This window comes from Haplochromis burtoni, unplaced genomic scaffold (assembly GCF_018398535.1).
Source record: "Haplochromis burtoni strain Fernald_Lab_line unplaced genomic scaffold, NCSU_Asbu1 Contig_196, whole genome shotgun sequence".
NCBI classification, from domain to species: domain Eukaryota; kingdom Metazoa; phylum Chordata; class Actinopteri; order Cichliformes; family Cichlidae; genus Haplochromis; species Haplochromis burtoni.
Window position 1 is genome coordinate 447,611 of NW_024582557.1, and position 14,245 is coordinate 461,855.

Below are 14,245 nucleotides of genomic sequence, written 5' to 3' on the forward strand. Positions count from 1 at the left end.
CTGTGCCACGGCTGTATCGCAGTTCGTCGCTTTCTCCAGTGTCGACTCCTTTTCTTGGTCCTACAGGGAGTAGCAGGCCTGGCACTTTGCAGATTGTGCCGCCGACTACTGTAAAACACTGATTACAGTTGTTGAAAACCTTCCACCCCTCCAAACAGCCTTGTTTTATTGCCTCCGTACCGTGTGTCAAGATCTGTTGTGAGAGTGCCACTTAATGAAGCCTTACCTGAATTTATTTGCCAGTGCTCCTGCATAGACTGAGAGAGGAGGTACCAATTAATAGAACGTAAGAGGACCCAGTGATTTATAATTAACAAGCATGCGGGTTATAGTAAACATAACACTCAGTGTAATAGCCCAGGAGAGAGACGGGAAGTGGAGAAAGAACTAAGGAGGAGGAGGAGAACGAGAAAAAAAAAAAAAAAAAAAACGAGTGTTGATTTGTCCCTTGGTGGATGAGCGGAGTCCTTGTAGCTGACGGGAGCTGTCTAAGGCGGCTAAATGAATAATCATCTGTGAGTTAGACTGGAGACAAACGCTTAACGAGGATGATGTGAACCTCACTGACATGAGGGGGCTGAAAGAGAGAGAAGAGAGAGGGGGACTGACAGAGAGAAAGACGGCGGCAAGCAAACATACTCGCCTCTAAAATGAATGGCGTATCCACATTATAATGGCTATGAAGTTGCTTTACTCAACAGGCCATAGCTGGGCTCTGTAAGGCTGAGTAGTTGTTTGTCAGAATTTCTAAAAGGGCAATGAATCCCCACTCATTTCCAGAGGTTTGCTGTCGGTGCATGACGGGAACAAAAGAGAAATTGCAGAAAGCAAATGTAAGGTTGACAACATTGACAGCTGAAGAGGAATCTTCTAGAAAGCATTTATAAAACATCTTTACCCCCAAAACTTTGGCTGTTGGCGGGGCGTTCAGCTGGCTCACAAGTCTAAACTTCAATGCCACAAATTTAGACCTGTCTCACAGCTCTTATCATATGTCATCTCCTTCACTTTTCACTGTATATTTCAGGAATATACCACGAGAGGCTACACTACAGTACAACAGTGAAGAGGCTTTGCTGTGTCAATCTAAAGCTCGGCGTCGAGTGGCTGATATCTTTAGAATAAGGCAAAGGTTCAACAAGTTGTGAATTTTCTAATGGTAACAACTAAGTAATCATAAAACTTGTACAACTGCTTACATAGTTGTCCAACAGTTGTCTGAAGAAAGAACTTCATCCGTCCGTTTATCCATTCTCCTCCACTCAACTTACATCAAAGTAAGTATCTGGTTCTGATCCAGTCCTTGATGTCCATGACGATGACTTTATACTAGTGCTGTCAGCTTTAATCTCATTAAAATGATGCTCGTTAATGCGTTAGCGCTGCATTACTTCATACATTTATCCAGCTAGTGTTGAGATGTAACAGAACTTGTTAATGGAGTTCAGATTGAAAACTGTATTTAGCACAGCTATATTTAATTGTAACTTTCATTTTGACTTAATTTTGTTATGACATTGTTAGTATTTGGGAAACAGTTATGTTCACAATAAGATTGTTTTCAAAGTCTGTATTATCTAGTCTAAAATGTAACTGTAGCATAGCAGCAATACATGAGTTGGTTGCTTACTGGTCTGAACTGACATGCTGTCATGTAATCATAAAACTCTGTGTTTCTCAGTTTCTGGATTGAGTTTGCGTGTCCTCCCTATTCTCTGTGCACTCTGGATACACTGGTTTAATACCAAAGACATACTTGCTACGTTATCCTCCAAATCAAAATAGATCAGGTGCAAATGTGAGCCCTGTCTAAGACAGCAGTGGTGATGGTTAAGAAATTGCATGAATAGAGAGGCTGACAAATTCGGTGGACATTTTGAAGTATGTGAGTAAGAAATTTAACAAAAAATTTTAACTTTGACTTCCCAAATTTTAACCTAATAGAGGTGAGACAGACAGTGTGTTATGAATAATTCCTGCAAGTTTTTAACAGATGAACATTTTATGATGTGGTTTTAAAAGTATATAAGTACAGTGTTTTTTTTTTCCAGTCAGATTGAACTATAGCTTGCCTCTACACATGTGATAAGAGTAGCAATAGGCCACTGAAAGACAGTGAATGGCTGGGATAGTTGGCTAGTTGTTCAGTTAGACATTTATAGATTTTAGATGTTTGGTTTTTAAATGCCATGACTAATGAGAGCTAATACTATAAAGCAAAAATGAGGACAACGCTGTGCTGCTTGTTTCTCATGGTATCATTCAACTTCTGCTGAGTGCTGATTGGCCATCTGGTATTGTTTTATGTCACTTTCTATTAAGCTCATTGATCCTCCCTCCCTGTCTGTGGCATGTGGTTTATCATCGCACATCACTGTGTGTGTTTGTAATATGAATATGGTACAGTGGTATGATTGCAGTACATGATGGTCTCTGTGTGTGCGATGATGCGAGCCCTACAGCTACACTTGCGTCCACGGCGGCGGTGATTAGGCTGTTTATGTAGTGTTTGCACTAAAGTCAGAGCAGAGCAGTTTTAATAAGGGAATATATGATGTCACTGGGTCACCCCAAAGGACAGTGGTGTTGAGTAAACCTCTAGAAATATCTTGGGATGTCTGATTGTACACTTCTTCACCGTATATATTACGCTGATTAAAACGGATTACTTTTCTGAAGACCAATATTGTTTCAGAGTTAAAGAAAAGATATCTAAAGCTATATTTTGATTAAAATGTTGGACACAGAATATTCATAATTCCCAAGAGGTCACAAGGTTCGATGTACAGTACAAAAGTTCAGATGGTTGATTATTGGCCAGATGTAGCCGTGTAGTTAGTAGCTAGTAGTAGTCTCGTTCCCCAGGCATTTCTGAAGGTCTTTCAAAGTTTTACTTTTTTACTAGAAGCCTGTTACAAAAACACAGAATTTGTTCCAATTTCTTTGGTTGTATTTGTGGGGAAAAAACCCAGTTTGACAGACATAAAAGTGTATTTTTGCAACAAGGTGAACAGGGTGATTTAGCCAAAGAGCTATTGGCTCAAAACCTGCCATGCAATGCTGTGACAAAGAGTGTACCCACTTTCTTTTTTGCATGTTTATCACATTTACATGATTCACATCATCAAACAAAATTGTAATTTTACACAAAGATAAACAAAGTAAATACAAAAATGAGTTTGTAAATGATTTGATTTATTAAAGGAAAAAGGTTATCCAAACCTCATCCAAACCCTTTAAAGCTAAAAAAAAAAAACACAATGGGGAAGTCATGGATTGGCCTTCCCAGAGCCCAGACCTCGATGTGGGATCATCTTGACAGAGAACAGAACAAAAAGCTGCCAACATCCAAAGAAGAGCTTTGAATATCCTTCAAGAAGCTTGGAGAGCTATTCCTAACAACTTCTTAAAGTCTTTAAAGTTCTTAAAGCGACCGTGGTTCAGGGGGTTGGGAAGCTCATCTGTAACCGGATGGTTGCCGGTTGGATACCCCAGCTTTCTCTGTCCTGGTCTTTGTGTCCTTGGGCACTTTAACCTACCACCTACTGGTGTTGGCCAGTAGGCGCGAAGGCGCGATATGGCAGCCTCGCTTCTGTCAGTCTGCCCCAGGGCAGCTGTGGCTACAACTATGGTTTGCTTGCACCAGTGTGTGAATGAATAGTGGAATTGTAAAGCACTTTGGGTGCCTAGAAAAGCGCTATATAAATGCAATCCATTATAAAGAAATGACAAGAAAGTCTTGATGCATGCTCAATCATCAAATTACAAGAAAGTTTCCCTTAGAGAGTTCAGTTGAAGAATAAAGGTGGTCATACCAAATATGGCCTTTCAGCTTCATTCACATTGTTTGTTGAACTATTTCCCTATGGGGACTAACACATACACATTATTAATTATGTTGTTGCCTTATATACAATATTTCCATCTATGTTTGTACATTTCACTAGATTGTTACACCTGTTTGCCATTTCCCTTGCAAAATATAAAGAAACAAGGTGTTTTGCAGTTTTGTACTCTATGTTGGCCTACATGTTCAGCTATAATTTGATCAATTTATAGGAGGACCACTTAATGAAGACTTGAAGTCCTTAAATCTATAGAATTGGGTAAATTTCATTGCCAAATTTCTCAGCCATGACTTAGTGAAATCTTAATCCACGAATGAGTTCAAATTTATCTCATGGTAAATAGCAAACGGAGCAACATATTCTCACTCCTAACTTGTCACAGCTGCTTGGTCAAACCCTTGGTTGCTTCTCATTATATTTTTACCCCTTTAATAACATTTTTTAAGGCATAGGAACTCACATTTATCATCATTTTCACAGTGAGGAAGAACAAAAACCTCACAATCATCTGACCTTGGACCAGACCTTCCATCAAAAGATAAGCATAAGAGTATCTGGAACCACTTCGACATCACCTTTTTTGTCAGTAATTTAGTATGGTAGGTTTCAAATGCTAATTACTTGCTTAGGTTTAGTCAGTGCCATCCATCCAAGCCTGGAACCTATCCCAGCATTCCTTAACATTTCTTTGATTACAACTACTGAAAATGAGTTTAGGAGGGGAAAAAAATTCTTAATCAAATGAGAGCTGCAACCAGCAGCAAGTAATTTAGGGCAACATAAACATAAGCATGGCTTTACGGCCCCTCTGTGAGCAAATCCTTGGATAATTTCCATGGTTTAGTATTCACACTTACTGCACGTGCCTCTGGTGTGACCATGCCTTTATGGGGTACCATCATAAATGCAATGAAGCTATTGTCTTAACTGTTGTTTGTTGTTATGGCTCAATATGGGCTATGTTGTGTTTGTAGTAGTTGAGGAAAAAGGAACACTTTCTGTAGGTGGGGTGTGATTGGGAACCTAACTGTGTTCTCTCATCTTGATGATCACTGGTGCAGTGCGTACTGTTACAGATAGCGGTGTAGTAGTGAGATTTAGCTGTCAATAGGAAATTCACGAAAGTGCTTCTAGCCTTCACCACTCAACCAGGAAAACATATCAGGATGTCCATATTATTATGACAAATTTCCCTTTAATCTTTTTTCTCCTCTTTGGAGGATAGTGTAACTATCCACACACTAAGATCGCCCACACAGCGGACCCCCATCCACAATGAAAGGTGCTGTTACCAGTCAGGCCAGCTGTGTGTTACATAGTCAGAGCAAGGAATACGATCCCCCTCTACCTTCTGCCCTCATTTCCTACTCAGTTTCCTACTGGGGCTCATTTATTTACATTAGCGCTAGGCAGAAAGGCATCAGAGGAAGTCTTAAAGTAGACCCACAATGGCCGATTTAAGCCGCCACCCGAAAACCTTCTCTTTCTTTTCGAGTAAGAGGATTTGTGTCTGGTCTGTGTATCAGACCTCTCTCTCACTCACTCTCTCTCTTAGGGACAAAGTCACCCCTCACACTTACTCTGAGAAAAGTAGCGTCTTGCCGCTAGCTGCCTGGCTAATGACATTTATCCTTATGGAAATGGAGGAGTGAGTGGAAAAGGCTTTAGATGCAGATTTGGACACACATATACACCTGAGACGGGTGGCTACTTTTATGGCATGCATGCTCAATGATTCACACACCTCTCTCCACACACACACAAAAGTGTATACACGCACACACCCTTGTAGCTTCTTATCCCCTAACTGGCCACCAGTCAAAATAAGCCTTATTCTCTGGGGTTTATATTTTCTCCTGGCTGGGCTTGGCTAGGCACACTCAGTTAAGATGGCAGCCAAACAATCTCTCCTCTCCTCTCATTTCCACCGTTTCTTTCTTTCTAATGCTAATGCCTGGATGGATATATCCCCTTTACAACTGGCATGCAAGAAGGCAAAATTTCTGATTAACTCCAAGACAAAGTTTCATATCAGGTCAAAAGCTGCTTCAGAAGAAAAGAGGGGGGATGTCACACTTTGTTTTCAGACAGATAATTAAAACAGTTGATAGCACTGCAGGGCAGGTCTGGCCTCTTTTATAGAAATATTACGACTCCAAGAAAGGTTTCGTGCAGGACCTAAAGATAGCCAATATTACAGAAATTAATTCTCTCAGACATCTTAATCACAGAGCCTGCACTAAAGCTTTAAATGGGCTGGTTTTTATACAGCGCTTTCCTACTCTTCCTCAGCACTCTCTGCAACTTCCCTCATTCCCTTTTATCTTTGCTTTTTCTACATTAACACATTCATACTCCAATTGATGCATCAGAGAACAATCGACACACCACCACACTCTCAGACACACTCAGTGTCTTGCCCAAAGATATTTGGAATGCAGACTGGAGCAGTGAGGGATCGACCCTCCAATTAGTAGATGACCTGCTTTTTCTCCCTCACTAAAGCCACCCGTTAGGTGCAACTATTTTAGCAGATTCAAAGAAAGACACTTAAAAATATCAGTTTTAAGTTGATATTGTCATTCATTTTGTTATTGTATTTATGCTGGAAGCAACCTTAATATGAAGAGTGGCTAGATTTGTTTATCTCCCTCTTTTCTGGCTTTTTTTCTAACAATATGTGACCGAGCTACGGAGAGGGCTCAAGGCTACATTTGATTACGACAAGTGTTTTTTTGCTAAGCAAATGGTCTACAAATTCCATATAAAAAGCATACTAGTACTACCATAAAAAGCATAAGAACGCACTTACATCATAATATAAGAATTTATTAACAAAATGAAACTGAAAACTGGCTTTTATTAAAAGGTGCTTTCAGTCTGCAGTTAGTCTGCAGAGTAGAAAAACACTATATAAGCTCCAGTGTATTTCCCAGATATTAACCCCTTAACATTAACCAGGTCACTGGTGATCCATCCAAGGTTACGGAAAATGTTTTTCAAAAACCTCTAATGCCAAAATCAGCGTATGACTTCACTTGAAATATAACATCTTCTAGTTTCTTCCATTTAACATCTGGATAAAACAAAAAGCCAACACTTACCAAGATGGGTCATTTGTGAAATCTTGGACTGGGGGTAAAATTGCACTCAGGCTCCACCCTCAGATAGGTGCCAGTGCCCTGGTGGATGACCCAAGAGAACACACAAGCAGTGGCACAGAAGCAGGTGATACTGGGATATTACCTGCTATTATTACATTTCTACAGCTTATATGTATTAAAACACAACTATTGTCAATATTATATTATATTAGCTGCAAAAGCACTGCTGTTTGCTTTTGCAACTGTGTGCTTTTTTTTTTTAACAATTCAGGTACATAATTAACACAATAACAGATATAGCAACACTGCAAAGAAATGGTAAATATAATTTTCACTTCTTAAATTATATATTACTTTAATGTTAATATTTTTTCCTGTATTGACATAAGCTAGTGTTAGCTTGATTTATGGTTGCAACAGTCTTTTAATAATAATTCATCGAGATTCATTCTTTAACCCTTTAATGCCAGCTGTGTTATACTTGATGCATAATTTTTGTGATTTTTTTAAGACCTCATCAGTATTTTGTTTCCTGAAAAACTGAAAATTTTAAGCAATAATTTAGACAAAAATGCCAGATATAGCAAAATAATACACTTAAATTCACATATGCAAATTAATGTTTAATTTAATTTTTAAGTTGTCAAAAGGGTCAATAAACTCCCCAAATTTGAAAAACAAAAAAACTAGGATTCTCTGGCAATTATTCACGGGGCTAACATAAATTCATCTTTGTAATTTGTAACTGTAAAATTTAGTAGAATAACTTTGAAACAGTTTAACTCATCGTTTGAGTCTCCACTGAATGTGATTTACATCAGTTTTATGCTCATGAATCCATTCACTCTGCTGTCTTTTAAAACTATTTATTTATTTTTATTTCATCCACCAAATTTTGTACAATACGCCTTTAGACCATATCAATACAAATGCAGCACTAGCTTTAAAATCCACAGTCCTAACATTTTCAGTCTGGCATGACACACATGTGAAAGCTATTTTGGAAAAAAAAAATCATCATAAGCATGTCTGGGAATCCCAAGTCTACTGTTAATTTATATCCATTGTACAATACTTTGAAGGCCTGTGTCGTTTTTCTGACGTCTCTTCACCATACTATTCTTCAAAAATAACACTGCAGCTCTTAAAATACCACATTCAAAAGGCTCGCTCAGCTACCTTCAGAAGTTGCACATATGAAGCCTCCTACACTTGTAGTGGAGTGGTGATTGAAAGTCTTTGTCAGAATGCTTACAGCTCTCTCAGTGCTTTCAAATTTACCTTTACAGGTCACACACACACACACACACACACACACACACACACAGTTGTGTCTCTGGAAGTTTGGCTGCTATTTGGGAGATTTAAAGATAAGACGATGGCATTTCAATAAAACACAGGAATGGTTTATGGTTCACCCTGAGCTCAGCACGGTCACTTAGGAGGCTCATCCTCTCTGGTTATTAATTTTCTATCTGAGGACATGTGTGTGTGTGTGTGTGTGTGTGTGTGTGTGTGTGTGTGTGTGTGTGTGTGTGTGTGTGTGTGATTTCTTGCCTTCTCCTCTTCCTTAGCCATTTTGGCTTCTCGTGCTCTTTTCTGCACGTCCTCCCTCCTCCTTCTGTCTGAAATGAAGACATACGAGGACACTCCCTGGAGGGTGCAGCAGTGTGGTTGTGGCAGCGCAATAAAGAATCTGGAGGTCAAATGTACACCGATATCCTTCGCCCCTCACCTAGCAGTGCACACACACATACACACACACACACATGCACACAAACACACAGCCAGAGAGGTCAAATGTACAATGCCAGAGCTGGTTACATAAACCAGATGGCCATGGTTGGCATGAAGCAGCTGACATCTAAGAGTTCTGTGTGTCTTTGTGTTTGTGAGAGGGTGTTGTATCCTCTCTTTCAGTAAAAACCACCAGGGACCTTGTTTGTTGTCTGCACCCCACAAGGGAAACACTGTCAGCTTTACATGCGCACCGGTTCACACCACACACGTGCACACATATACACAAGTCAGAGGATTCTGTCTGATAAACAAGGTCTGTGTCTGAGTGTGTAATGGTGTGTAGATTGAACTGAGTGTGTGTCTGTGTGTAGCGTCCCAGAAAGAGAAAGTGTATGATGATTGGACCAGGAGGGTTTTCAAAACGCCGAGCAGATACAACCCAAAACCTGACACCGTAAAAAGCACTGTATCACTGACAGGCCCCACACACACACGCACGCACACACACACACACGCACGCACACACACACACACACACACACACACACACACACACACTTACAGGGACAGCCTTCCAAATTGAACCCTTTTGTCCTTTTCTCTGTGTTAATTCTATCATATCATCGTTTGAAGATCACAGGGACACTTGTTTTATTTGTAAGAACTCAGACCTTTAAGGTTGTCTGTGGTAAAGATGAACTGAGTGCACAATGTGCCACATGATTCTACTTGATTTTTTTTTAATATTCTGGCAATAATGTTTTTATTTTTGATTCAATTCCAATTATCTAATTTGTCAGTTAAATTCTTTAAGTAAATTTATTTTATTTTAAAGAGTGAACAGAACTGAGGAAAGGAACTCAAGAGTGAGAGTAAACATTGCAACCTTTTAGTTATTCCACAAAATGCCTTCAGAGCCCTTCCACAGAGGTTTCTCAGGCAAGAGTGAAAGTTTTCAGTTTTGAAGTTACATTATAAATAATTAAGTCATTGTACATATAAAGCATTAATAGATGGACAGTATCTGCCCTATTTATGTTTGAAAAAAACAAGAAAAAAGTTATTTGTTTAAAGAAAATTATCTTTTAACAAAACAATATACTAGCTAGACTAAACAATGGTCTTCAATCAGCAATATAAAACTGGGTCTCCTGCATTTTAGAAGCCCAGCAGTAGATCAAAAGCTTTTGAGGTGCCTTTCATGCCTCTGTTTTTGTATATTCTAGAATTTGTTTCAGAATTTTTTCAGATAATTGAAATAAATAAGAGAGTTGATGAAAAAGCATGGAACTAAAAATACTTAAATTTGACCATGGGGGGCATCCAAGCTTTCCATTGTTGAGTTAGCCACAAAATATTTCAATAACACAGAGCAAGACAGAAAGGTATTTACAATACAGTTGATTCTTCAGAAAACAGTTTGTTTTTCTGCAAAAAAAAGTCAGGAGACTGATCATTTCAAGCCTATTTAGAGTATGGAAGACACAAGGTAAAAAAGCATGGGGGTCAGATATGAATAAAAGAAAATCATCTGCATAATGTAACACTTATCTATGACCATGTGCCATTAAGAACTCATATCTGTGTGCTACAAATGACTAATGCAAGGGCTCGGCAGCAAAGAAAAGCGGTGAAAGCAGGCACCCTGCCTTGTTCCTCTGGCTATTACAAAATCTTAAGAATCTTAATACAAATTCAAGAGACTTGACCTGTATACAGTAATTAATAAAAAAATGGTTTTGCCAAACCCTTTCCAAAGTATGAAATTAGTAGTTGTCTTTCTAGTTTCTCAAAAGCTTTCCGTGCATCCAGACAAATGAATAGCTCTCAACTGAGGGGTCTCAGGGGTGACAGGTAATATTTAACAGGTACATCAGACAGAAAAAGGAAAACCTGTTTTTAATATCACCTGTCTGGTGCCAAGAGATAATGCCAGCAGCAGCTTTTAATCTCAGCTAAAAGTTTTACAAGCTTAACAATAAAATTTGATTTCAAATTATAAGATTATAAGAATTACAGAAATGTAGTTCTTTTTTAATTAAGTCTTTAGCTTCTCTCAGAGTCGCGAGGTTATTTTGGTGTTTGCTGTAGGAGAATTTATTTAATTTTTACCAAAAACTCCAAGAAGAATGAGATTGTAAGATTTGAAAAACAAAACAAAACCCCACAACAAAACAAAAAAGAAATTAAAAGACAACATAGTAAGAGTAATAACATCTAAATCATCTTATAATTTAACATCACTCTTGTGAATAACTATCATTTCTTTTGCTTTCTGTGTTTTTATATGAACATCCACAGAATGAGCCAGGTCCCAGCAGAGATGCTTCTTACAACAGAGGGGACTCCCAAACCTAATATCCACAACACAGAGGCTCCTGCTATGAAGGTGAGCCTCCATATGAAAATGTACATTCTTCAGTCATTGCTTTTATGAATATGATACACACTGGCCATAAATTATGCCAGCTGCATCTCACACAAAGAGGTCATAGCACTTTAATGTGAAAGTATAAACCTAGTCTGGATTTATTTATGCTCTATATATGGACATTAAACTGGTAACATACTGGATTGTATCTTGGAACAGGGATTGTGTCTGGGATAAATATGAAACAGCTGTTTACAGTACATGCAGCACTTATGTGTTTGAACATCACATAATGCTAACTCATTATTCAGTTGCTTCTGGGCATGGTAGTAACTGTGTGCTAAAGACCTGTTGGGCAATGGCATCAAGCAGCATCCTAATGTAGTTTCTGTGCATGGATCTTTCATCCAAACCCCCCACCGCCACCCACCATCAGTACACACACACACACACACACACACACACACGACACAACACAAGAGCAATAATCCACACACATTTTTTTTTTTTTTTTTTTTTTTTTTTTTTTTTTTTTAAATGAAGTGAAAGGGATAAAAGCAACTGAGTGACAGCTACGACCATGACAATCTGTTCTTAACAGGTTGAGTTTATGTCACTGCGCAGTGATATAAACACAAACTGTCCAGTAAAGAAACAAAACACCAAATTCTATTGAGTACTTTTAATGTTGCTAAAATTGAGTTTAGTTTATATTTTATTTATGTCACTCTTATTGGTATAGTTTTATTTATGAAATATCTTTGGAATGACACGTCAGAAACTTGGTCAAAATTATTATTATTAATAATTATTATTATCTTTCATTAGAAACTTATTGTACCATATCATAGTACATGACTTGTAGGTAAGAACTGTATTACATCCGACATGTCAGTGTTGACGCCACCCTATAGTTCCCCCTACTGTTTCAGTCTTTGCACCAACTCCGGGACCCACCTGTAGGCTCTTGAGGGATGTTTACTCATCACTCCCCAGTTTCTATGTCTGCTATATTTGCAGAGACTAATGAGCCTAGACGGCAAACTGTAGTAATATTCAAATGCTCTAATAAATCAAGTGTGAGTTGTCAGGCTGAATTATTATAAATACTGGCACAGTTCATTTCATATTTAAAAACATAATAATATGCCATCCAAAAATAAGCAGCTTCCTTTAATTGTAGCCAAGTATCCTTAGCAAGACACTGAGGCCCCAATAGCTGTGATGTGTGAATGGGAAGGCTCCATTAAACCAACCCAATGTTAGTGTGCAAAAAACATTGGTGTCACAATAAACACTCTAAAATTCACATTTCTTTCATGATGCTTCAAATTGTTGTTGATGTTCTGTTATTTGTAAGAACGAACTAACCCTAAAAATGACTAATGCATCTGAAACTTTGAGAAAAAGTTTTCAATTCCTTACTAAACTAATTTTGGCAAATTCGAAATTAAACTGGAATGGTAAGTATGAAATGTGAGTTTTTGGTGACTTGAGGTAGAATAAACCTTTTTTGCTTCTTATATAATGTTTTACATTCTTTAATCTGTATTTTGACCTTTTTCTGATTCATAAATTGTTATATAATTCAAGTCAAACCTGAGAAACAGAAACGCCATATAGCCCTCTTGAGGAGATGATGCTGGTGGTTATACATTTCCAATCATTATGTTCAGGGACATAATGATCACTTGGTAAAGTTGGGGACCTTACAATTTATTGCAAGTTTCATTAGAGGCTATCAATAGTCTTCTACCATTGTCTTATTTATTTATGGTGTTTATAAAGAGCAATCTTAATTCCTCAAGAAATAACCTTGAAAATAAATTAAAAAACAAAAGACACTTCAGGGTTCCTTTATTAGCAGCATTTCATGGAATATCTTCTCATCCATCACATCAGCTAGCGTGTTTTCATCACATTTTCCTCAGTGCAGTTCACATTCAGTTGTCATGTCAATTATACATAAACATCTGTACAAAACCAAACTGCTGCCTTCGCACTCCACTTCCCTGCAAGATGAAGCTTTTCATAATTGGAAGGATGGCTCTTAACAAGCACTGCTTTAATTTTTCTTTCCTCCACACGTTCACCTCACCATCTCCTCGTCCCCATCATTTAGGGAGCGCTAATGTGTTAAATGCGAACAACAAAGACAGGATGTCTTGCCATTTTCTGCTTCCCCACTGTTTCCCATGTTGCTGCAGTGGCTAAATTAGACCGAACCAAACACAGAAATTAGAGCTCCGAGGCCAGATGTGATATTTGTTTTTCACACTGTGGCGTCAGGTAGATGTTTAAAAAAAAATAGAAGGAAAATCAAAACTGCTCCCTCATTGGGTTTGGGACTCATTTTGATTCACCGATGGTGCCCGGCTAATCATTTGATCCTGTTAGAAGAAGTGCTTGTGTGTGATTCTGCCATGAGAGTTAACAACCGCTGCAAAAAGGCCGGGTGTCTGGGTTTGTGCACGGCTACTGCTGTCTGTGTGTGTGCACATGGGTGCATGTGTGTATGTGCATGTGTGTGTGTGTGTGAGTGTTTGTGTGCGAGTCCCCTCGTTGGCTGTTTTTTCCCTATAAAAGCAATTTGCCCCATGCTCAGGCTAGGCAATGAGCAGATGCTACCATTGTAAATGATGATGCGAAGGGCCATAATAAAGAGTTGATAAACACAGAATTACTGCTGGGCTGTGGGCTTGCAGAGAGAGAGGGGAGGGGAGGGAAGGGGAGGAGAGAGAGAGGAAAGAGGGGGGTGTCATAAACAATGAGAAAAACAGAAAATGTAAACCAAGATCCTGAAGTTCTCTCAACCTGTTATTTATTTGCTATTTAGTACAAATACACAAGGTTATTCCTTCATTGTTATAGTAAAAGTATCCCATGCGTTTCCTTCTATTTGCTTGAAAGTGTTGGCTGTCGGGGGCAGAGACTCCGGTGGCAAGAAGTGGCTACAAGCTGTCTGGTCACCGCTCTCATATGGCTCTGATACGGCTAAAAGGAAAATCGCATTGTAGGTTAGCCCTGAGCATCCCTGTCAAAATATTCTGGCTCCACCACTGTCTATTTTTTTAAATGGCCTGTATTTGTATAGCACTTTTCTAGTCCCTAAGGACCCCAAAGTGCTTTACACAACCAGTCATCCACCCATTCACACACTGGTGATAGCAAGCTACATTGTA

The 14,245-nt window shown here is 38.7% G+C and overlaps 1 long non-coding RNA gene across 13 annotated transcripts in view; it reads left to right on the top strand.

The window, feature by feature from the left end:
* Positions 1-14,245, top strand: part of LOC102302168 — a 445,058-nt gene that overhangs the window by 216,394 nt on the left and 214,419 nt on the right. For 12 of the 13 annotated variants that reach the window (XR_006055031.1, XR_006055030.1, XR_006055032.1 and 9 more), the window contains one exon: positions 10,994-11,081. This is a non-coding gene — a long non-coding RNA (uncharacterized LOC102302168). Of the gene's footprint in view, positions 1-10,993; positions 11,082-13,973; positions 14,214-14,245 lie in introns of those variants that run through there. The other variant, XR_006055026.1, reaches the window with a different exon arrangement.